Consider the following 24,243-nt stretch of genomic DNA (forward strand, 5'->3'; position numbering starts at 1 on the left):
GTGTGCGTGGGGGGGTATGGGTCATAGGGTCGACATGCATTAGGTCGACAGTCATTAGGTCGGCCACTATTGGTCAACAGTTACTAGGTCGACACCTGAAATAGGTCGACTCAGTCATTAGGTCGTTATGAACAAGGTCGACGTGTAAAAAAGTCGACATGAGGTTTACTATTCCCTATCGTAGTCCACGTGGATCGTAAAGTATGAAAAAGTTAAAAAAATGGGGGAAAAATTGAAAAACGACTGATAAAGCAAACAAGAGCTTTATTTAGCAATATCTACACCTTAGCGGGTGGCTTTGAGAACCTGCTGTTTGTTTTCACGATGCACAGTCATTGAAGTTCCATTTTAACACTTTAATTCTAAGATCACGTAGTTTAGTGGTTGGAAGTATGCAATCAATTCCCCATCATATCATATCCTGATCGTTGTAAAGATAATATCATGAGGATTACATAACTCAGCTCCCTCCCAGTCTATCTGCGCACTTTGGCTCTTTGCAAATCAGTTTTACTGCACTTCATTAGCTTGTACTTTTTTGTTTAGTAGATTTTATGCCGTGTGGTCATAAATCATGGATTGCATTAGTCAAACCAGTATTTCCTCTTGTCACCAAGTCTGAAGAATTGGTCATAGCATTTCCAGGCAGCTTCTTCATGATATATAATTTATACACAAACATGTAAACCAGCAATAAAATGTTTTTAGATTTGTATTATAAGATTCTCATCATGTCACACTTTTATCATTTTGTAAAGCCATGAATAATTGAGGGAGACTAGTTTCCCAGGCAATGGTGTATTTCAATAGCTGGAAGTCTATTAAAGCAATCAAGTCAAGCAGTTAAGAGAGGTATCTCGATCTAAGGTATTGAAAACTCTATGCATTGAATTAATCTGCTGTGTATCCGCTAACCCTGAAATTACTTGGCAACTCATTGGCTTATACAGAAACGTTTCTTGGCGTGAGAGGCTCCTTTCAACCACATAAGCTGCACTTCACTGTTTACTTTCCATGGTCTGTGTTGGGAACTTTCACATATAAATAATTGTTCATATTGGCTATGTACAAAGGTGGAGGTGGTTATATGAGAGCTTACTGTATTGTAAGGGTCACTAGCAGGTTGTCCATGAAGATTTTTCTTTAAGTGTTTGTAAATTTGGAATTAAAACAGTTAGTGTTTAATAAGGAAACACTATGATGTGCAGTGAGCCATAATGCACTGTCCCCTGCCTCCCATAGATGTCTCCCAAAATGTACTGGGATTTAAACTATCATTATCAATGTTGGCATAGCTTGGAGCAAACTGGGTTCTCATAGACGTTCCCATCTACTGTAAATAGTGAGCGGCAACAAAAATAAAGTGAAAATGTGTGAAGATAATAAGAATTTACTCACCGGTAATTCTATTTCTCGTAGTCCGTAGTGGATGCTGGGAACTCCGTAAGGACCATGGGGAATAGCGGGCTCCGAAGGAGGCTGGGCACTCTAGAAAGATCTTAGACTACCTGGTGTGCACTGACTCCTCCCACTATGACCCTCCTCCAAGCTTCAGTTAGGTACTGTGCCCGGACGAGCGTACACAATAAGGAAGGATTTTGAATCCCGGGTAAGACTCATACCAGCCACACCAATCACACCGTACAACTCGTGATATGAAACACAGTTAACAGTATGAAACAATAGAGCCTCTCAACAGATGGCTCAACAATAACCCGATTTAGTTAACAATAACTATGTACAAGTAATGCAGATAAACCGCACTTGGGATGGGCGCCCAGCATCCACTACGGACTACGAGAAATAGAATTACCGGTGAGTAAATTCTTATTTTCTCTAACGTCCTAGTGGATGCTGGGAACTCCGTAAGGACCATGGGGATTATACCAAAGCTCCCAAACGGGCGGGAGAGTGCGGATGACTCTGCAGCACCGAATGAGAGAACTCCAGGTCCTCCTCAGCCAGGGTATCAAATTTGTAGAATTTTGCAAACGTGTTTGCCCCTGACCAAGTAGCTGCTCGGCAAAGTTGTAAAGCCGAGACCCCTCGGGCAGCCGCCCAAGATGAGCCCACCTTCCTTGTGGAATGGGCATTGACAGATTTTGGCTGTGGCAGGCCTGCCACAGTATGTGTAAGCTGAATTGTACTACAAATCCAACGAGCAATAGTCTGCTTAGAAGCAGGAGCACCCAGCTTGTTAGGTGCATATAGGATAAACAGCGAGTCAGATTTTCTGACTCTAGCCGTTCTGGAAACATATTTTCAGTGCCCTGACAACGTCTAGCAACTTGGAGTCCTCCAAGTCCCTAGTAGCCGCAGGCACCACAATAGGCTGGTTCAGGTGAAACGCTGACACCACCTTTGGGAGAAACTGGGGACGAGTCCTCAATTCTGCCCTATCCATATGGAAAATCAAATAAGGGCTTTTACAAGACAAAGCTGCCAATTCTGATACTCGCCTGGCAGAAGCCAAGGCCAACAACATAACCACTTTCCACGTGAGATATTTCAGATCCACGGTTTTTAGTGGTTCAAACCAATGTGATTTTAAGAAACTCAACACCACGTTGAGATCCCAAGGTGCCACAGGAGGCACAAACGGGGGCTGACTATGCAGCACTCCTTTTATAAATATCTGAACTTCAGGTACTGAAGCTAGTTCTTTTTGAAAGAAAATCGACAGAGCCGAGATCTGTACTTTAATGGAGCCTAGTTTTAGGCCCATATTAACTCCTGCTTGCAGGAAATGCAGAAATCGACCTAGTTGAAATTCCTCTGTTGGGGCCCTTTCGGCCTCACACCATGCAACATATTTTCGCCATATGCGGTGATAATGAGTTGCTGTAACCTCTTTCCTGGCTTTAGTAAGCGTAGGAATGACTTCCTCCGGAATGCCCTTTTCCTTCAGGATCCGGCGTTCAACCGCCATGCCGTCAAACGCAGCCGCGGTAAGTCTTGGAACAGACAGGGCCCCTGCTGCCGCAGGTCCTGTCTGAGTGGCAGAGGCCATGGGTCCTCTGATATAAATTCTTGAAGTTCTGGGTACCAAGCTCTTCTTGGCCATCCACGAGTATCGTTCTTACTCCTCGCCTTCTTATTATTCTCAGTACCTTTGGTATGAGAGGCAGAGGGGAGAACACATAAACCGACTGGTACACCCACGGTGTTACCAGAGCGTCCATAGCTATCGCCTGAGGGTCCCTTGACCTGGTGCAATATCTTTTATAGCTTTTTGTTGAGGCGGGACGCCATCATGTCCACCTGTGGCCTTTCCCAATGGTGTACAATCCTATTGGAAGACTTCTGGAGGAAGTCCCCATTCTCCCGGGTGGAGGTCGTGTCTGTTGAGAAGATCTGCTTCCCAGTTGTCCACTCCGGGAATGAACACTGCTGACAGTGCTAACACATGATTTTCCGCCAACGGAGAATCCTTGTGGCTTCTGCCATCGCCATCCTGCTTCTTGTGCCGCCCTGTTGGTTTACATGGGCGACTGCCGTGATGTTGTCTGATTGGATCAGTACCGGCTGGTTTTGAAGCAGAGGCCTTGCTGGCCTCAGGGCATTGTAAATGGCCCTCAGATCCAGAATATTTATGTGTAGGGAAATAACCTGACTTGACCAAAGTCCCTGGAAGTTTCTTCCCTGTGTGACTGCCCCCCAGCCTCAAAGGCTGGAATCCATGGTCACTAGGACCTAGTCCTGTATGCCGAACCTGCGGCCCTCTTGAAGATGGGCACTCTGCAGCCACCACAGTAGAGATACCCTGGTCCTTGGAGACAGGGTTATCAGCCTATGCATCGGAAGATGCGATCCGGACCACTTGTCCAACAGGTCCCTCTGAAAAGTTCTTGTATGGAACCTGCCTAATGGGATTGCTTCGTAGGAAGCTACCATTTTTCCCAGGACTCGCGTGCAATGATGCACCGCTACCTATTTTGGTTTCAGGAGGTCTCTGACTAGAGATGACAACTCCTTGGCTTTCTCCTCCGGGAGAAACACTATTTCTGGTTTATGTCCAGAACCATCCCCAGGAACAGTAGACGTGTCATAGGAACCAGCTGTGACTTTGGACTGTTTAGAATCCAACTATGCTGTTGTAGCACTTTCCAAAATAGTGCTACCCCGACTACCAACTGCTCCTTGGACCTCGCCCTTATAACGAGATTGTCCAAGTACGGGATAATTACAACTCCCTTTTTTCGAAGGAGTATCATCATTTCGGCCATTACCTTGATAAAACACCCTCGGTGCCATGTACAGTCCAAACGGCAGTGTCTGGACTTGGTAATGGTAATCCTGTACCACAAATCTGAGGTACTCCTGGCGAGGATGGTAAATGGGGACATGCAGGTAAGCATCCTTGATGTCCCGGGATACCATGTAATCCCCCTCGTCCAGGCTTGCAATAACCGCCCTGAGCGATTCCATCTTGAACTTGAATTTTTTTATGTTCAAGGATTTTAAATATAAAATGGGTCACACCGAACCATGCGGTTTCGGTACCCCAACCCGTGTGGAATAGTAACCCCGTCCTTGTTGAAGTAGGGGCACCTTGAGTATTACCTGCTGGGAATACCGCTTATTAATTGCCTCTAGCACAGCCTCCCTGCCTGAGGGAGTTGTCAGCAAGGCATATTTTAGGAAACGGCTGGGGGGAGACATCTCGAATTCCAGCTTGTACCCCTGAAATACTACTTGAAAGAAACAGGGATCCACCTGTGAGCGAGCCCACTAATTGCTGAAATTTTTGAGACGGCCCCCCACCGTACCTGGCTACACCTGTGGAGCACCCGCGTCATGGTGTGTACTCACAGGAGGCGGGGGAAGAATCTTGATTCTGGGAACAGGCTGACTGGTGCAGCTTTTTCCCTCTACCCTTGTCTCTGTACAGAAAGGAAGCGCCATTTGACCCGCTTGCTTTTCTGAAGCCGAAAGGACTGTACCTTTGTCTGTGAGGAAACCTGAGGTAAAATTATTTCTTCCCAGCAGTTGCTGTGGATACGAGGTCCCAGAGACCATCCCCAAATAATTCCTCACCCTTATAAGGCTCTCTATGCGCTTTTTAAGTCAGCATCACCTGTCCAGTGACAGGTCTCTAATACCCTCCTGACAGAATGGACATTACATTTATTTTGGATGCCAGCCGGCAAAATATCCCTCTGTGCATCCCCCATATATAAGACAACGTCTTTAATATGTTTTTATGTTTGCCAACTAGTATCCCTGTTTGACAGGGTCACCGACCACGCTGCAGCAGCACTATCTGCAGGTCTCAGTCTAGTACCTGAGTGTGTAAATACAGACTTCAGGATAGCCTCCTGTTTTTTATCAACAGGTACCTATTAAAGTGGCCGTATCCTAAGACGGCAGTGCCACCTTTTTTGACAAACGTGTGAGCGCCTTATCCACCCTAGGGGATATCTCCCAGCGTAACTTATCCTCCTGGCGGGAAAGGGTACGCCATCAGTAACTTTTTATAAATTACCAGTTTCTTAACGGGGGAACCCACGCTTTTCACACACTTCATTTATTCATCTGATGGGGGAACAAAACACTGCCTGTTTTTTCTCCCCAAACCTAAAACCCATTTATAGAGGTGCTTGGGTTAAAGTCAGAAATGTATAACACATTTTTTATTGCCGGGATCAAGTCACGGATGTTCCTAGTGGATTGTGTATATGTCTCCACCTTGTCGACACTGGAGTCAGACTCCGTGTCGACATCTGTGTCTGCCATCTGAGAGAGCGGGCGTTTTTGAGCCCCTGATGGCCTTTGAGACGCCTGGGCAGGCGCGGGCAGCGAAGCCGGCTGTCCCACAGCTGTTACGTCATCCACCCTTTTATGTAAGGAGTTGACACTGTCGGTTAATACCTTTTACCTATCTATCCACTCTGGTGTCGGCCCCACAGGGGGCGACATCACATATATCGGCCTCTGTTCCGTCACCATATAAGCCTCCTCATTCAACATGTCGACACAGCCGTACCGACACACCGCAGACACACAGGGAATGCTCTAAACGAGGACAGGACCCACAAAAGCCCTTTGGGGGGACAGAGTGAGAGTATGCCAGCACACACCAGAGCGCTATATAATGCAGGGACTAACTGAGTTATGTCCCCTATAGCTGCTGTTTTTATATATAATGTATACTGCGCCTAAATTTAGTGCCCCCCCTCTCTTTATTAACCCTTTGTAGACTGCAGGGGAGAGCTAGGGAGCTTCCTTCCAGCGGAGCTGTGAGGGAAAATGGCGCCAGTGTGCTGAGGAGATAGGCTCCGCCCCTTTTTCGCGGCCTATTCTCCCGTTTTTTATGGAATTCTGGCAGGGGTATTTACCTCATATATAGCCCCTGGGGCCATATATTGAGGTATTTTAGCCAGCCAAGGTGTTTTTATTGCTGCCTCAGGGCGCCCCCCCCCAGCGCCCTGCACCCTCAGTGACCGAAGTGTGAAGTGTGTGAGAGGAGCAATGGCGCACAGCTGCAGTGCTGTGCGCTACCTTGGTGAAGACAGAGTCTTCATGCCGCCGATTTTTCGGACCATCTTCTTGCTTCTGGCTCTGTAAGGGGGACGGCAGCGCGGCTCCGGGACCGAACATCAAGGCTGGGCCTGCGGTCGATCCCTCTGGAGCTAATGGTGTCCAGTAGCCTAAGAAGCCCAATCCGGCTGCAAGCAGGCGAGTTCGCTTCTTCTCCCCTTAGTCCCTCGCTGCAGTGAGCCTGTTGCCAGCAGGACTCACTGAAAATAAAAAAATCTAAGACTATTACTTTCTAAGAGCTCAGGAGAGCCCCTAGTGTGCATCCAACCTCGGCCGGGCACGAAATCTAACTGAGGCTTGGAGGAGGGTCATAGTGGGAGGAGCCAGTGCACACCAGGTAGTCTAAGATCTTTCTAGAGTGCCCAGCCTCCTTCGGAGCCCGCTATTCCCCATGGTCCTTACGGAGTTCCCAGCATCCACTAGGACGTTAGAGAAAATAGAAATGGAAACAAGAATAAATATATTGTGCCTTTCTGGACTCTCTCTGTCTTCATTGGAGCATTCTTGAATTACTAAAATCAATAACTATCCTTCTATACCATGGGTCTGATTCAGAGATGTAAGCTATAGCCCAGCCCACAGGCATCACAAGGAGGGTGTTAAAAAGGTCGATATGAGTTTTTTGTAAAAAAAATTTGGGTGTCATTTTTATCCTAAAGTGACGGGGAACCCCAATTAGTGCACCATGTCCCCTCGCATGGCAAGCGAGGGTGTCAACCTTCCAGCAAACTGCAGATTACTCCGCGGTAACAGGAGCTGGGTGCTGCAGTGTGACATCCTGCAGCACTCGGCTTCTGTCATGGAGAAGCTGGAATCGCAGGCATTAGACTCCAGGGGGCAGTACAGCATCTCCGGTGATGCTTGGCACTCTCACAGAGTGATGTAATCAGGGAGTTTCCCTCTAGGCCACACCATGTAGTGACACCAGTGTGAGATTCCCATGAGGCAACATACCTTTCAATGTGGTTACAACCCTTTTTGAATGTGTGCATCTTTTGCGCGCAAGGGGGTACTATCACTGGCCCTGGTGCCGCCACTGGCTCAGTTGCTGCATCTTTGAGCAGCTGTGCTAAAATATGCAAATGCCACAGGAGGTGTTTTGTGTAAATAGACGCCCACTGATGGCTTCTCTTATCTGCTGTTGTGTCCGAAGATGCAGTATCAGATTGCTCTGCGGGGTCAGGTTACTCAGGATGTCTAGTGAATTCAAGCTGCCGATGCCAGGGAAGCTGCATCTGTGGACGCAACCACTGGCCGTAACTAGGTGTGTGCGGAGTGTGCCACAACACATACGCTGCTGTTGGCAGCACTTGACAATTATTTGTTTTAATTACTTTCACTTGCAGCTTTCCCCTTTTTTAAAGCCCACCATCTCCTGACCTCCGCTGTCTCATACCCTGACCCCTTCTGTTGCTAATACTTATACAACATTCATGAACTCAACTTGAGATTTTTTTGTTATTCAGTCACACTGTCCTTTATTATATTTCAAGATGCTGACATACCCGGGATTCGAATCAATCGCCTGTGGCATTGCAGTCAGACAATTTATTCATTGAGCTATCTGCCCTTTCATAGAAAGCTAGAGAATTCTAAATATTTTAAGCTTACCTTGTATTTTGTGAAAAAATGATCAGCATTGTGGCTGAGCAGATCTATGTAGTGTGCGGCTGCAGGAGATTGGTTGTGTGGCTGCACACCACATAAATCTGCTCTACTACAATGCTGATTATTTTTTTACAAAGTACAAGTAGCTTCATATAGATCTTATAGTTTTTACACAGGATCAAATAGCTCAATGAGTAGGGTGTTTGACTAGAATGCAACAGGTTATAGGTTTCAATCCTGGTATGGCAGTATATTGAAATGTGTTATTTAATAAAGGGTATTGTAACTGAAAAACAACGAGCTCCCAAGTTAAGTGCGTTAGATAGATAGATAGATAGATAGATAGATAGATAGATAGATAGATAGATAGATAGATAGATAGATAGATAGATAGATAGATAATGTGGGAAGGGGCATCATAGCATGGTCTTTCTCTGGGATCAGTTTTGTCATGCCCCTTCCCCATGAGGCATGCGCATTATATACCTATTGAAAAAATGGGGGGAAGGGGGGAAATTCTCTCTCTGGCACAGGGCACCAAAAAGGCTTGTACACATAGCATGATGCACCAATTTATATCTGCATATATATTGGCCACTGGCTGTGCTGCAGGGCTGATGCCATATGTCTGTGAACGACGTTGTTTGCAGACATATCGCTGGTACACACCCACCAATGTGCCCACAATATATTGGCTGTTCATTGGGACGCCCGATATATCGGTCAGTGTGTACCCAGCTTAAGTCTGTCTGACTTGCTCTAATATTATGAAACATAATGTAATTCCCAGTAAGTTTATTGTTACTTTTTATTTCTACAATAAGATAAGCTCACAAATCTATTGGAGAATGTAGATTGAAGATGTGTGTTATGTCGGAACTCTCTGGCCATGAAATCACTGACGGTGGTGGGAGTAGTCAGAGTTTATAACAGCTATCAGTAATTGTTATTTAATGGGTATTTAGTAAAGGTGTTTTTTTGATACTCCTTCAGATTTGCATCTTACCTTTTTGAGCACCAATCTATATAACCTGTGGGGTAAAATCTAGGAGGCATTTTTCAAACAACCTGGGTAGAATGTGATATCCTCCTATAATGAAAAACTGCAAAGTTTGTGGCAAGTTTTATGTTCTTGTAAGCAGTAGAATTTTTTTCATAGTGGTACTGATAGTAAAAATGGGCGTGATCATGTGTCTTGAGGGGGTGTGGTCACACAAAACTAGGGGAGTGGCTATTTGGCAATAGGGGCATGGCTACATTATGCCACACACCGTAATGCCTCTTACACATTATGACAAACACCATAATGCCCATTACACATTGTGCCACACACGTAATGCTTATTACACATTATGCCACACACTGTAATGCCCATTACACAATTACACATTATGCCACACACCGTAACACGCATTACACACTATGCGACACACCGTAATGCCCATTACACATTATGCTAAACACTGTAATGCCTTACATATTATACCACACACCGTAATGCTATTACATATTATGCCACACACAGTTATGCCACTGACACCATTTTATGTCACACACACAAAAATTCCCAATATAAATTATGCGCATAGTACCATATTCCTTAATGGTACTCCGTACCACCCCATACCACCCTACTTTCAGCACTGCTTGTATGTCACAGAATGTAACTAGAAGCAAAGTTGCCAGATATCTGCCAGAATAATCTTGCGTGGATGATAGTCCCTTTTCCCGAGTTTTGTAAATGTTAAACATATAAGCCATCAGATGTAATAGCCTGTGACTTGTAAGCTCAACAGAATTGAACCAGAAAAAAAATCCCAATGTTTTTTTAAAAAAGCATGTCCTCCTGGCTGGCAAGATTGCTCTTATTACACGCATTGCATGCTATCAGTCCGGGCAGAACATAATAAGAGTCACATTAAACATTTATATTACTGTGTCACTAATTAATATTGTTGAGGCATAATTATTTAAAGATGTTATTACTGGACATGATCGTATTTAAAAATAATAACATTTACATTTATGAGGACAATAATAATTTTATGTAATTGGGGCCATATTAATTAATGATAGAAATACATCCATGTTGACACAAGTTTGTATTATAATTGATACTTCTTTCTTGAAGTAATTAATATTGTTCCAATTAACATACAAATAATATTGCATACATTTAAATGTTATTAGTTCTCAACATCGTTACTCCGATAATAAAATCTTTAAACAATTATTGCTCATCAGTGTTTTTATTATTCTGGGGGGCCCTTAATCCAGTATTAATTAGTGACAAAGTAATACATATATTTAATGTGGTTTTATATTATGTTTTGGCCAGACAGATATCTCAAAATATATGTTGTTTGTGCAAATACAAGGCCATTTTCCTGTGTGCCGGCCGGTATCTCAGAATACAGCACATATCAGCTGACAGGGTCAAAGAGAGGGAGCACAGCAATCAGCTGACCGGGTCACAGAGGAGATCACTGGATCACCAATCCCCTGAATGGAGGTAGGTGTTAGTGGAATGGCAGCCAGGGCCGTCTCTTCATATGGGCTCAATGGGCAGTTGCCCAAGGGCCCCAAGAATATAAGGGCCCTAGGCTGATAGCTGAGAGTCCCCTTTTTCCAGGGATACCAGATTTTTGAAAATCGGTTGTGTGGAACTGGTGATATCTGACTTCAAAGCAGTTGACCCCATCCGAGCCTGTTAATTGCTCTTCCCAGCAAGATATCTTGGGTTCTGTCTGACTTTAGAGGTTTTGTGAGGGTATTCACCAAAAGCTGGGACTCTCCCCTTTTGGTGGACACTGGCAGCTTGTCTGTACTATGCCCAGAACCAGAGATATCAGCCTTCCAGCAGCCGGTCCCTGCTCCAGCTCCACACGCCTAATATGCAGTTTTATATTTTCGTTGGTGGATTGCTCTGCCTCCTGATCTCTGATCCCCAAGTCCCCAGTACCCCCTGAAAGGTGAGGCACTCTAGTGTTTTATCCCATTGAAAGCTAAGAAATCTATATCCAAGAACTGGAGATATCTGCAGTCAAGCAAGCTGCCCTCCCACCAGAAAATGATGAATACTATCCATCACTCCCCTGCATATTAAACACCCCCTACCACCCTGGAAGTCATGTACCGGGGGCCCCTTCATTCAGCCCAATGCCCCCTTCTACAGTTTAGTGTTCCCCCTCCCACCCCATCCTCCCACCATCTGTGCAGTGAAGGAGTAATTAGAAGAAATTACTGCTCCAGGTCCAACATGCTGAGCGGAAGATAGAACACCCCCTACCGCCCGTGGGATATCAACGCTGCGACTGATAGCACCCCACCCCTACCGCTGGAGGATGGGTAGGGGCCTACACTGCTGTAAGACAGCCCTGGTGGCAGCCAGCAAAAAATACCCTGAGAAGTGCTGGGAATGGATTTGCAGGGACAGAGTTTTCTTGCAAGCTCTGTCCCTGCATACAATTTTTAATACAATCTTGCAATGTAGTCGAATAGCGCATTACGAATCCACTCGAATTTTTCACATCACAACTGGAATTTACTTGCCCCTGCTAGGGTATAGTTACTAAGCATCAGATTTTCTATCTAATTGAAACCAGACGGTTTCAGACATTATCAGATTGCAAAATCAGTATTCACTGTCATCAGTTTTGACTGTCATTTGTCATCCACCATTAAAACCTGTCGGACTTCAACTGCAACCCACCGTCAATCTGCGGTGGATTTAAAGCCCTGCACAGATAGCTGTGATCTGTACAGACTTTGTTTTATTAATAAGCTTTAATAGATGTACAATTAAAAAAAAATAATTAACCAGGTCTGGGCCTCTGAGCCTGGGCAGGTAATGACAAATAGGTGGGAAAAAATGTGTGGTATCCCCACTATTTTCCAATAACCAGCACTAGGCTGAACCAGCACTGCCGCCGAGAGGAGGGGGAGGGTACTAATTACCCAGGCCTGATGGAGGGAGACTGCGCTAAGCAGCAGCAGTCTGTGCGGGGAGTAGGGGGGGAGTGATCACACCCCCTCTCGATTTGCCCCTGGCTGAGGGGCACAATAGCGTCCCCAAAAATCGTTGAAAATACCTTTTTTTTTAACATTCATTTGTATAGGGGGGCGTGACCACACCTCCCATGATTAGGCCACACCCATAAAAAAGTACCTTGACCCGTCAGTGCTCTCTACACCTGATGTTATAGCAGGGGGAAACACAGTATGGAGTCGCCCTGTCATAGTGGCAACCATCCCTAGACTGGTCAGCCCAGGGATGGAAGTAGGCGCAGCCCCAAAAATGTCTGCCCTCCCGTAGACCAACCACTCCTGGGTTGAAAGCCCAGGGCTCTTCTCCACACCCCTGGCGCCTTGGGTGTGAAGGTAATAGTGTATTATATGGTTCAAATTGTTCTTTACAGGTGAGCCCAAGCATAAGGGCTCTTGTTGAACCACAAGTGCCAGCATGCCTAGACATCAAGAGTCCACAGGCACCTTACTCCCCTTGTAAAAGAAAAAAGAAATAAAACATGCGACACACACTGAACATTGCATCATTGATCAAATAAAAATACAGGAGACGTTATTGTATCTGCACACACACTATTCCTGAAATGAGAACTTGAAACAAAAGTTCCATAGGAGACCCCTATTGGATTCTCGGTAATTACCATTCACTATGGGGGTGCTACCAACTACAGCTAAGGTAAGTACAGAAAAAGAAGAAGGAAAGAGCTGTATTGTCGGTACACATAAGGAGGAGTGACCTGATTGTCACGTCTACCTACATATTAATAAAATTTAACTTTCATTGTTGTTTACTTAAAATAGTGTAAAATGATTTACACATAAACTACGAGTATAGGCGAAACATACAGGTTAAAATACTGACACAAACAAAACATACAAAGTGCAATAGGATTTAATAAATGTGATATAGAGATTAAAAATGTGTGTCCACGTGTTTATTCTAATGTCCAAATATATATAGTATTGATCCTTAATTGAATCAGTAGTCACCTATTTGTCTAGTCATCAATAGATTCCTGAAGGAGGCATTAGAGGATAAGGGTACTGATAGTGAGAATATTTCAGATACATATTCAATATAGGCTATTGGAGTTTAACCCAGATATAATAAGAATTTACTTACCGATAATTCTATTTCTCATAGTCCGTAGTGGATGCTGGGGACTCCGTAAGGACCATGGGGAATAGCGGCTCCGCAGGAGACTGGGCACATCTAAAGAAAGCTTTAGGACTATCTGGTGTGCACTGGCTCCTCCCCCTATGACCCTCCTCCAAGCCTCAGTTAGGATACTGTGCCCGGACGAGCGTACACCATAAGGAAGGATTTTGAATCCCGGGTAAGACTCATACCAGCCACACCAATCACACCGTATAACTCGTGATCTGAACCCAGTTAACAGCATGATAACAGAGGAGCCTCTGAAAGATGGCTCACAACAATAATAACCCGATTTTTGTAACAATAACTATGTACAAGTATTGCAGACAATCCGCACTTGGGATGGGCGCCCAGCATCCACTACGGACTATGAGAAATAGAATTATCGGTAAGTAAATTCTTATTTTCTCTAACGTCCTAAGTGGATGCTGGGGACTCCGTAAGGACCATGGGGATTATACCAAAGCTCCCAAATGGGCGGGAGAGTGCGGATGACTCTGCAGCACCAAATGAGAGAACTCCAGGTCCTCCTCAGCCAGGATATCAATTTTGTAGAATTTAGCAAACGTATTTGCTCCTGACCAAGTAGCTGCTCGGCAAAGTTGTAAAGCCGAGACCCCTCGGGCAGCCGCCCAAGATGAGCCCACCTTCCTTGTGGAGTGGGCATTTACAGATTTTTGGCTGTGGCAGGCCTGCCACAGAATGTGCAAGCTGAATTGTACTACAAATCCAACGAGCAATAGTCTGCTTAGAAGCAGGAGCACCCAGCTTGTTGGGTGCACACAGGATAAACAGCGAGTCAGATTTCCTGACTCCAGCCGTCCTGGAAACATATATTTTCAGGGCACTGACAACGTCTAGCAACTTGGAGGCCTCCAAGTCCCTAGTAGCCGCAGGCACCACCAATAGGTTGGTTCAGGTGAGACGCTGAAACCACCTTGGGGAGAAACTGAGGACGAGTCCTCAATTCCGCCCTGTCCGAATGGAAAATCAGATAAGGGCTTTTTCAGGATAAAGCCGCCAATTCTGACACGCGCCTGGCCCAGGCCAGGGCCAACAGCATGACCACTTTCCATGTGAGATATTTTAACTCCACAGATTTAAGTGGTTCAAACCAATGTGACTTTTGGAACCCAAAACTACATTGAGATCCCAAAGTGCCACTGGAGGCACAAAAGGAGGCTGTATATGCAGTACCCCTTTTACAACGTCTGAACTTCAGGGACTGAAGCTAGTTCTTTTTGGAAGAAAATTGACAGGGCCGAAAATTGAACCTTAATGGACCCCAATTTCAGGCCCATAGACACTCCTGTTTGCAGGAAATGTAGGAATCGACCCAGTTGAATTTCCTCCGTCGGGCCTTACTGGCCTCGCACCACGCAACATATTTTCGCCAATTGCGGTGATAATGTTATTGCGGTTACATCCTTCCTGGCTTTGATCAGGATAGGGATGACTTCATCCGGAATGCCTTTTTTCCTTCAGGATCCGGCGTTCAACCGCCATGCCGTCAAACGCAGCCGCGGTAAGTCTTGGAACAGACAGGGTCCTTGCTGGAGCAGGTCCCTTCTTAGAGGTAGAGGCCACGGATCCTCCGTGAGCATCTCCTGAAGTTCCGGTTACCAAGTCCTTCTTGGCCAATCCGGAACCACGAATATAGTGCTTACTCCTCTCCATCTTATCAATCTCAGTACCTTGGGTATGAGAGGCAGAGGAGGGAACACATACCCTGACTGGTACACCCACGGTGTTACCAGAGCGTCTACAGCTTATTGCCTGAGGGTCCCTGGACCTGGCGCAGTACCTGTCGAGTTTTTAATCATGTGGAAGACTTCTGGGTGAAGTCCCCACTCTCCCGGGTGGAGGTCGTGCTGAGGAAGTCTGCTTCCCAGTTGTCCACTCCCGGAATGAATACTGCTGACAGTGCTATCACATGATTTTCCGCCCAGCGAAGAATCCTTGCAGCTTCTGCCATTGCCCTCCTGCTTCTTGTGCCACCCTGTCTGTTTACGTGGGCGACTGCCGTGATGTTGTCCGACTGGATCAACACCGGCTGACCTTGAAGCAGAGGTCTTGCTAAGCTTAGAGCATTGTAAATGTCCCTTAGCTTCAGGATATTTATGTGAAGTGATGTCTCCAGGCTTGACCATAAGCCCTGGATATTCCTTCCCTGTGTGACTGCTCCCCAGCCTCGCAGGCTGGCATCCGTGGTCACCAGGACCCAGTCCTGAATGCCTAATCTGCGGCCCTCTAGAAGATGAGCACTCTGCAACCACCACAGGAGGGACACCCTTGTCCTTGGTGACAGGGTTATCCGCTGATGCATCTGAAGATGCGATCCGGACCATTTGTCCAGCAGGTCCCACTGGAAAGTTCTTGCGTGGAATCTGCCGAATGGGATTGCTTCGTAGGAAGCCACCATTTTACCCAGAACCCTTGTGCATTGATGCACTGAGACTTGGCTCGGTTTTAGGAGGTTCCTGACTAGCTCGGATAACTCCCTGGCTTTCTCCTCCGGGAGAAACACCTTTTTCTGGACTGTGTCCAGGATCATCCCTAGGAACAGAAGACACGTCGTCGGAACCAGGTGCGATTTTGGAATATTGAGAATCCAATCGTGCTGCCGCAACACTACCTGAGATAGTGCTACACCGACCTCCAACTGTTCCCTGGATCTTACCCTTATCAGGGAATTGTCCAAGGAAGGGATAACTAAAATTCACTTCCTTCGAAGGAATATCATCATTTCGGCCATTACCTTGGTAAAGACCCGGGGTGCCGTGTACCATCCATACGGCAGCGTCTGAACTGATAGTGACAGTTCTGTACCATAAACCTGAGGTACCCTTGGTGAGAAGGGTAAATTTTGACATGAAGGTAAGCATCCTTGATGTCCCGAGACATCATGTAGTCCCCTTCTTCCAGGTTCGCAATCACTGCTCTGAGTGACTTAATCTTGAATTTGAACCTCTGTACGTAAGTGTTCAAAGATTTTAGATTTAGAATCGGTCTCACGAGCCGTCCGGCTTCGGTACCACAACAGTGTGGAATAATACCTCGTTCCCTGTTGCAGGAGGGGTATCTTGATTATCACCTGCTGGGAATACAGCTTGTGAATGGCTTCCAAAACTGTCTCCCTGTCAGAAGGAGACATCGGTAAAGCCGACTTTAGGAAACGGCGAGGGGGAGACGTCTCGAATTCTAATTTGTACCCCTGAGATATCACCTGAAGGATCCAGGGGTCTACTTGCGAGTGAGCCTACTGCGCGCTGAAATTCATTGAGACGGGCCCCCCACCGTGCCTGATTCTGCTTGTAAAGCCCCAGCGTATACTGAGGGCTTGGCAGAGGCGGGAGAGGGTTTCTGTTCCTGGGAACTGGCTGATTTCTGCAGCCTTTTTCCTCTCCCTCTGTCACGGGGCAGAAATGAGGAACCTTTTGCCCGCTTGTCCACGAAAAGACTGCGCCTGATAATACGGCGTCTTCTCATGTTGAGAGGCGACCTGGGGTACAAACGTGGAATTCCCAGCTGTTGCCGTGGCCACCAGGTCTGAAAGACCGACCCCAAATAACTCCTCCCTTAATAAAGCAATACTTCCAAATGCCGTTTGGAATACGCATCACCTGACCACTGACGTGTCCATAACCCTCTACTGGTAGAAATGGACAACGCGCTTAGACTTGATGCCAGTCGGCAAATATTCCGCTGTGCATCACGCATATATAAAAATGCATCTTTTAAATGCTCTATAGGCAAAAATATACTGTCCCTATCTAGGGTATCAATATTTTCAGTCAGGGAATCCGACCACGCCAACCCAGCACTGCACATCCAGGCTGAGGCGATTGCTGGTCGCAGTATAACACCAGTATGTGTGTAAATACCTTTTAGGATACCCTCCTGCTTTTTATCAGCAGGATCCTTAAGGGCGGCCATCTCAGGCGAAGGTAGAGCCCTTACAAGCGTGTGAGCGCTTTATCCCCCCTAGGGGGTGTTTCCCAACGCACCCTAACCTCTGGCGGGAAAGGATATAATGCCAATAACATTATAGAAATTATCCGTTGTTATCGGGGGAAACCCACGCATCATCACACACCTCATTTAATTTCTCAGATTCAGGAAAACTACAGGTAGTTTTTCCTCACCGAACATAATACCCCTTTTTTGGTGGTACTCGTATTATCAGAAATGTGTAAAACATTTTTCATTGCCTCAATCATGTAACGTGTGGCCCTACTGGAAGTCACATTCGTCTCTTCACCGTCGACACTGGAGTCAGTATCCGTGTCGGCGTCTATATCTGCCATCTGAGGTAACGGGCGCTTTAGAGCCCCTGACGGCCTATGAGACGTCTGGACAGGCACAAGCTGAGTAGCCGGCTGTCTCATGTCAACCACTGTCTTTTATACAGAGCTGACACTGTCACGTAATTCCTTCCAACAGTTTATCCACTCAGGTGTCGACCCCCTAGGGGGTGACATCACTATTACAGGCAATCTGCTCCGTCTCCACATCATTTTTCTCCTCATACATGTCGACACAAAAGTACCGACATACAGCACACACACAGGGAATGCTCTGATAGAGGACAGGACCCCACTAGCCCTTTGGGGAGACAGAGGGAGAGTTTGCCAGCACACACCAGAGCGCTATATATATATACAGGGATAACCTTATATAAGTGTTTTTCCCCTTATAGCTGCTGTATAGTTAATACTGCGCCTAATTAGTGCCCCCCTCTCTTTTTTTAACCCTTTCTGTAGTGTAGTGACTGCAGGGGAGAGACAGGGAGCTTCCCTCCAACGGAGCTGTGAGGGAAAATGGCGCCAGTGTGCTGAGGAGATAGGCTCCGCCCCTTTTTCGCGGACTTTTCTCCTGCTTTTTTATGGATTCTGGCAGGGGTTAAATGCATCCATATAGCCCAGGAGCTATATGTGATGCATTTTTTTTGCCATCCAAGGTGTTTTTATTGCGTCTCAGGGCGCCCCCCCCCCCAGCGCCCTGCACCCTCAGTGACCGAAGTGTGAAGTGTGCTGAGAGCAATGGCGCACAGCTGCAGTGCTGTGCGCTACCTTGTTGAAGACAGGACGTCTTCTGCCGCCGATTTTCCGGACCTCTTCTGCCTTCTGGCTCTGTAAGGGGGCCGGCGGCGCGGCTCTGGGACCCATCCAAGCTGGGCCTGTGATCGTCCCTCTGGAGCTAATGTCCAGTAGCCTAAGAAGCCCAATCCACTCTGCACGCAGGTGAGTTCGCTTCTTCTCCCCTTAGTCCCTCGATGCAGTGAGCCTGTTGCCAGCAGGTCTCACTGAAAATAAAAAACCTAATCTAAAACTTTCACTAAGAAGCTCAGGAGAGCCCCTAGTGTGCACCCTTCTCGTTCGGGCACAGAGATCTAACTGAGGCTTGGAGGAGGGTCATAGGGGGAGGAGCCAGTGCACACCAGATAGTCCTAAAGCTTTCTTTAGATGTGCCCAGTCTCCTGCGGAGCCGCTATTCCCCATGGTCCTTACGGAGTCCCCAGAATCCACTTAGGACGTTAGAGAAATTAAGATACTCGCCACAATGTTTTGTTAGATTAAATATGGGTGATACACTAGGTCCAATTCTGATATATAATATACTTTAAAGGATATATATCTCCCTCAATTTTTGGTATCAATATTAGTTGGATACGTGACAATCTGTTATAATGTTCAGGTGTTCACAATGATTTTATCCCTAGAAGGAAGGGTCTGGGACTCCAGGTCGACAACAAAAAGGTTGACACACCTTAGGTCGACATGGACAAAAGGTCGACAGGAACAAGGTCGACATGGAAAAAGGTCGACATGAGGGTTTGTTTTTTTTGTGTCGTTTTCTTCGTAGAGTGACCAGGAACCCCAATTAGTGCACCGCGTCCCCTCGCATGGCGAGCAAAGCTTCGGGCATGGTGCCTTCGCTCGGCACAGATTACCGTTCCAATCGTAGTCCACGTGGATCGTTAAGTATGAAAAGGTTCCAAAAAAATGAAAAAAATTGTGAAAAATGCATGTCGACCTTGTTCCCGTCGACCTTTTGTCCATGTCGACATTTTGTTCATGGCGACCTAAGGTGTGTCGACCAATTGGCATCGACCTAAGGTGTGTCGACCTTTTTGTTGTCGACCTGGAGTCCGGATACCAGAAGGAAAGCACCTTCATTATTAAGGATTATTGACACCTTCCCAAAAAGATGTTTTCATTTATATCCACAGTCACATTCAGTTTTAAATATCAGTTAAATATGTGACAATCTATTATAATGTTCAGGTGTTCACAATATTTATCCCTAGAAGGAAAGCACCTTCATTATTAAGGATTATTGACACCTTCCCAAAAAGATGTTTTCATTTATATCCACAGTCACATTCAGTTTTAAATATCAGTTAAATATGTGACAATCTATTATAATGTTCAGGTGTTCACAATATTTATCCCTAGAAGGAAAACACCTTCATTGTTAAGGATTAGTGACACCTTCCCAAATAATTACATTCACTCCCTTTTTATATTATTGTTCATATGAGATATGATTTATTTATATCTATAGTCACATTTAAATGTGTATATATATCTATAGGCCAATAATACGTGTAATAATACTCTTAATGTAATAATACTCTTTAATAGAGATAACGCACTAGGTCCATTTCTAATAGATAATACACTTTTCTCTGACGTCCTAGTGGATGCTGGGAACTCCGTAAGGACCATGGGGAATAGACGGGCTCCGCAGGAGACTGGGCACTCTAAAAGAAAGATTAGGTACTATCTGGTGTGCACTGGCTCCTCCCTCTATGCCCCTCCTCCAGACCTCAGTTAGATTTCTGTGCCCGGCCGAGCTGGATGCACACTAGGGGCTCTCCTGAGCTCCTAGAAAGAAAGTATATGTTAGGTTTTTTATTTTACAGTGAGACCTGCTGGCAACAGGCTCACTGCAACGAGGGACTAAGGGGAGAAGAAGCGAACCTACCTGCTTGCAGCTAGCTTGGGCTTCTTAGGCTACTGGACACCATTAGCTCCAGAGGGATCGACCGCAGGACCCGTCCTTGGTGTTCGTTCCCGGAGCCGCGCCGCCGTCCCCCTTACAGAGCCAGAAGCATGAAGATGGTCCGGAAAATCGGCGGCAGAAGACTTCAGTCTTCACCAAGGTAGCGCACAGCACTGCAGCTGTGCGCCATTGCTCCTCAAACACACTTCACACTCCGGTCACTGAGGGTGCAGGGCGCTGGGGGGGGGGGGGGGGGGGGGGGGGCGCCCTGAGCAGCAATAAAAACACCTTGGCTGGCAAAATAATCACAATATATAGCCCCAGAGTCTATATATGTGATAATTACCCCTGCCAGAATCCATAAAAAAAGCGGGAGAAAAGTCTGCAAAAAAGGGGCGGAGCTATCTCCCTCGGCACACTGGCGCCATTTTCTCTTCACAGTGTAGCTGGAAGACAGCTCCCCAGGCTCTCCCCTGTAGTTTTCCGGCTCAAAGGGTTAAAAGGAGAGGGGGGGCACTAAATTTAGGCGCAATATTGTTTATACAAGCAGCTATTGGGGAAAATTCACTCAGTGATAGTGTTTATCCCTACATTATATAGCGCTCTGGTGTGTGCTGGCATACTCTCTCTCTATCTCCCCAAAGGGCTGTGTGGGGTCCTGTCCTCAGTCAGAGCATTCCCTGTGTGTGTGCGGTGTGTCGGTACGGCTGTGTCGACATGTTTGATGAGGAGGCTTATGTGGAGGCGGAGCAGATGCCGATAAATGGGATGTCGCCCCCTGTGGGCCGACACCAGAGTGGATGGATAGGTGGAAGGTATTAACCGACAGTGTCAACTCCTTACATAAAAGGGTGGATGACGTAACAGCTATGGGACAGCCGGCTTCTCAGCCCGCGCCTGCCCAGGCGTCTCAAAGGCCATCAGGGGCTCAAAAACGCCCGCTCCCTCAGATGGCAGACACAGATGTCGACACGGAGTCTGACTCCAGTGTCGACGAGGTTGAGACATATACACAATCCACTAGGAACATCCATTACATGATCCCGGCAATAAAAATGTGTTACACATTTCTGACATTAACCCAAGTACCACTAAAAAAGGGTTTTATGTTTGGGGAGAAAAAGCAGGCAGTGTTTTGTTCCCCCATCAAATGAGTGAATGAAGTGTGAAAAAGCGTGGGTTCCCCCGATAAGAAACTGGTAATTTCTAAAAAGTTACTGATGGCGTACCTTTTCCCGCCAGAGGATAAGTTACGCTGGGAGATATCCCCTAGGGTGGATAAGGCGCTCACACGTTTGTCAAAAAAGGTGGCACTGCCGTCTTAGGATACGGCCACTTTGAAGGTACCCGCTGATAAAAAGCAGGAGGCTATCCTGAAGTCTGTATTTACACACTCAGGTACTAGACTGAGACCTGCAGATAGTGCTGCTGCAGCGTGGTCTGTAACCCTGTCAAACAGGGATACTATTTTGCGAACATAAGACGTCGTCTTATATATGAGGAATGCACAGAGGGATATTTTGCCGGCTGGCATCCAGAATTAATGCAATGTCCATTCTGTCAGGAGGGTATAAGAGAGAGACCCGACACTGGACAGGTGATGCTGACTTTAAAAGGCACATAGAGCCTTATAAGGGTGAGGAATTGTTTGGGGATGGTCTCTGGGACCTCGTATCCACAGCAACAGCTGGGAAGAAAATTTTTTACCTCAGGTTTCCTCACAGCCTAAGAAAGCACTGTATTATCAGGTACAGTCCTTTCGGCTTCAGAAAAGCAAGCGGGTCAAAGGCGCTTCCTTTCTGCACAGAGACGAGGGAAGAGGGAAAAAGCTGCACCAGTCAGCCAGTTCCCAGAATCAAAATTCTTCCCCCGCTTCCTCTGAGTCCACCGCATGACGTGGGGGCTCCACAGGCGTAGCCAGGTACGGTGGGGGGCCGCCTCAAAAATGTCAGCGATCAGTGGGCTCGCTCACAGGTGGATCCCTGGATCCTTCAAGTAGTATCTCAGGGGTACAGGCTGGAATTCGAGGCGTCTCCCCCCCGCCGTTTCCTCAAATCTGCCTTGCCGACAACTCCCTCAGGCAGGGAGGCTGTGCTAGAGGCAATTCACAAGCTGTATTCCCAGCAGGTGATAGTCAAGGTGCCCCTACGGGGTTACTATTCCACACTGTTTGTGGTACCGAAACCGGACGGTTCGGTGAGACCCAGTTTAAATTTTAAGTCCTTGAACACATACATAAAAAAATTCAAGTTCAAGATGGAATCGCTCAGGGCGGTTATTGCAAGCCTGGAGGAGGGGGATTACATGGTATCCCTGGACATCAAGGATGCTTACCTACATGTCCCCATTTACCATCCTCACCAGGAGTACCTCAGATTTGTGGTACAGGATTGCCATTACCAATTCCAAACACTGCCGTTTGGACTGTCCACGGCACCGAGGGTCTTTACCAAGGTAATGGCAGAAATGATGATACTCCTTCGAAAAAAGGGAGTTTTTAATTATCCCGTACTTGGACGATCTCCTTATAAAGGCGAGGTCCATGGAGCAGTTGTTGGTCGGAGTAGCACTATCTCGGGAAGTGCTACAACAGCACGGATGGATTCTATACATTCCAAAGTCACAGCTGGTTCCTACCACACGCCTGCTGTTCCTGGGGATGGTTCTGGACACAGAACAGAAAAAAAAGTGTTTCTCCCGCAGGAGAAAGCCAAGGAGCTGTCATCTCTAGTCAGAGACCTCCTGAAACCAAAACAGGTATCGGTGCATCACTGCACACGAGTCCTGGGAAAAATGGTAGCTTCTTACGAAGCAAAATTCCATTCGGCAGGTTCCATGCAAGAACCTTTCAGTGGGACCTTTTGGACAAGTGGTCGGAATCGCATCTTCAGATGCATCAGCTGATAACCCTGTCTCCAAGGACCAGGGTATCTCTACGGTGGTGGCTGCAGAGTGCTCATCTTCAAGAGGGCCGCAGATTCGGCATACAGGACTGGGTCCTGGTAACCACGGATGCCAGCCTTCGAGGCTGGGGGGCAGTCACACAGGGAAGAAATTTCCAAGGACTTTGGTCAAGTCAGGAGTCGTCCCTACACATAAATATTCTGGAACTGAGGGCCATTTACAATGCCCTAAGTCTGGCAAGGCCTCTGCTTCCAAACCAGCCGGTACTGATCCAATCAGACAACATCACGGCAGTCGCCCATGTAAACCGACAGGGCGGCACAAGAAGCAGGATGGCGATGGCAGAAGCCACAAGGATTCTCCGATGGGCGGAAAATCACGTCTTAGCACTGTCAGCAGTGTTCATTCCGGGAGTGGACAACTGGGAAGCAGACTTCCTCAGCAGACCCGACCGACACCCGGGAGAGTGGGGACTTCATCCAGAAGTCTTCCAACTGTTGGTAAACTGTTGGGAAAGGCCACAGGTGGACATGATGGCGTCCCGCCTAAACAAAAAACTAGATATTGCGCCAGGTCAAGGGACCCTCAGACAATAGCTGTGGACGCTCTAGTGACACCGTGGGTGTACCAGTCGGTTTATGTATTCCCTCCTCTGCCTCTCATACCAAAGGTACTGAGAATAATAAGAAAACGAGGAGTAAGAACGATACTCGTGGTTCCGGATGGGCCAAGAAGAGCTTGGTACCCAGAACTTCAAGAAATAATATCAGAGGACCCATGGCCTCTACCGCTCAGACAGGATCTGCTACAGCAGGGGCCCTGTCTGTTCCAAGACTTACCGCGGCTGCGTTGGATGGCATGGCGGTTGAATTCCGGATCCTAAAGCAAAAGGGCATTCCGGAGGAAGTCATTCCTACGCTGATAAAAGCCAGGAAAGAAGTAACCGCAAACCATTATCACCGTATTTGGCGAAAATATGTTGCGTGGTGTGAGGCCAG

The sequence above is a fragment of the Pseudophryne corroboree genome, chromosome 10 (assembly GCF_028390025.1).
Source record: "Pseudophryne corroboree isolate aPseCor3 chromosome 10, aPseCor3.hap2, whole genome shotgun sequence".
Taxonomy (NCBI): Eukaryota; Metazoa; Chordata; class Amphibia; order Anura; family Myobatrachidae; genus Pseudophryne; species Pseudophryne corroboree.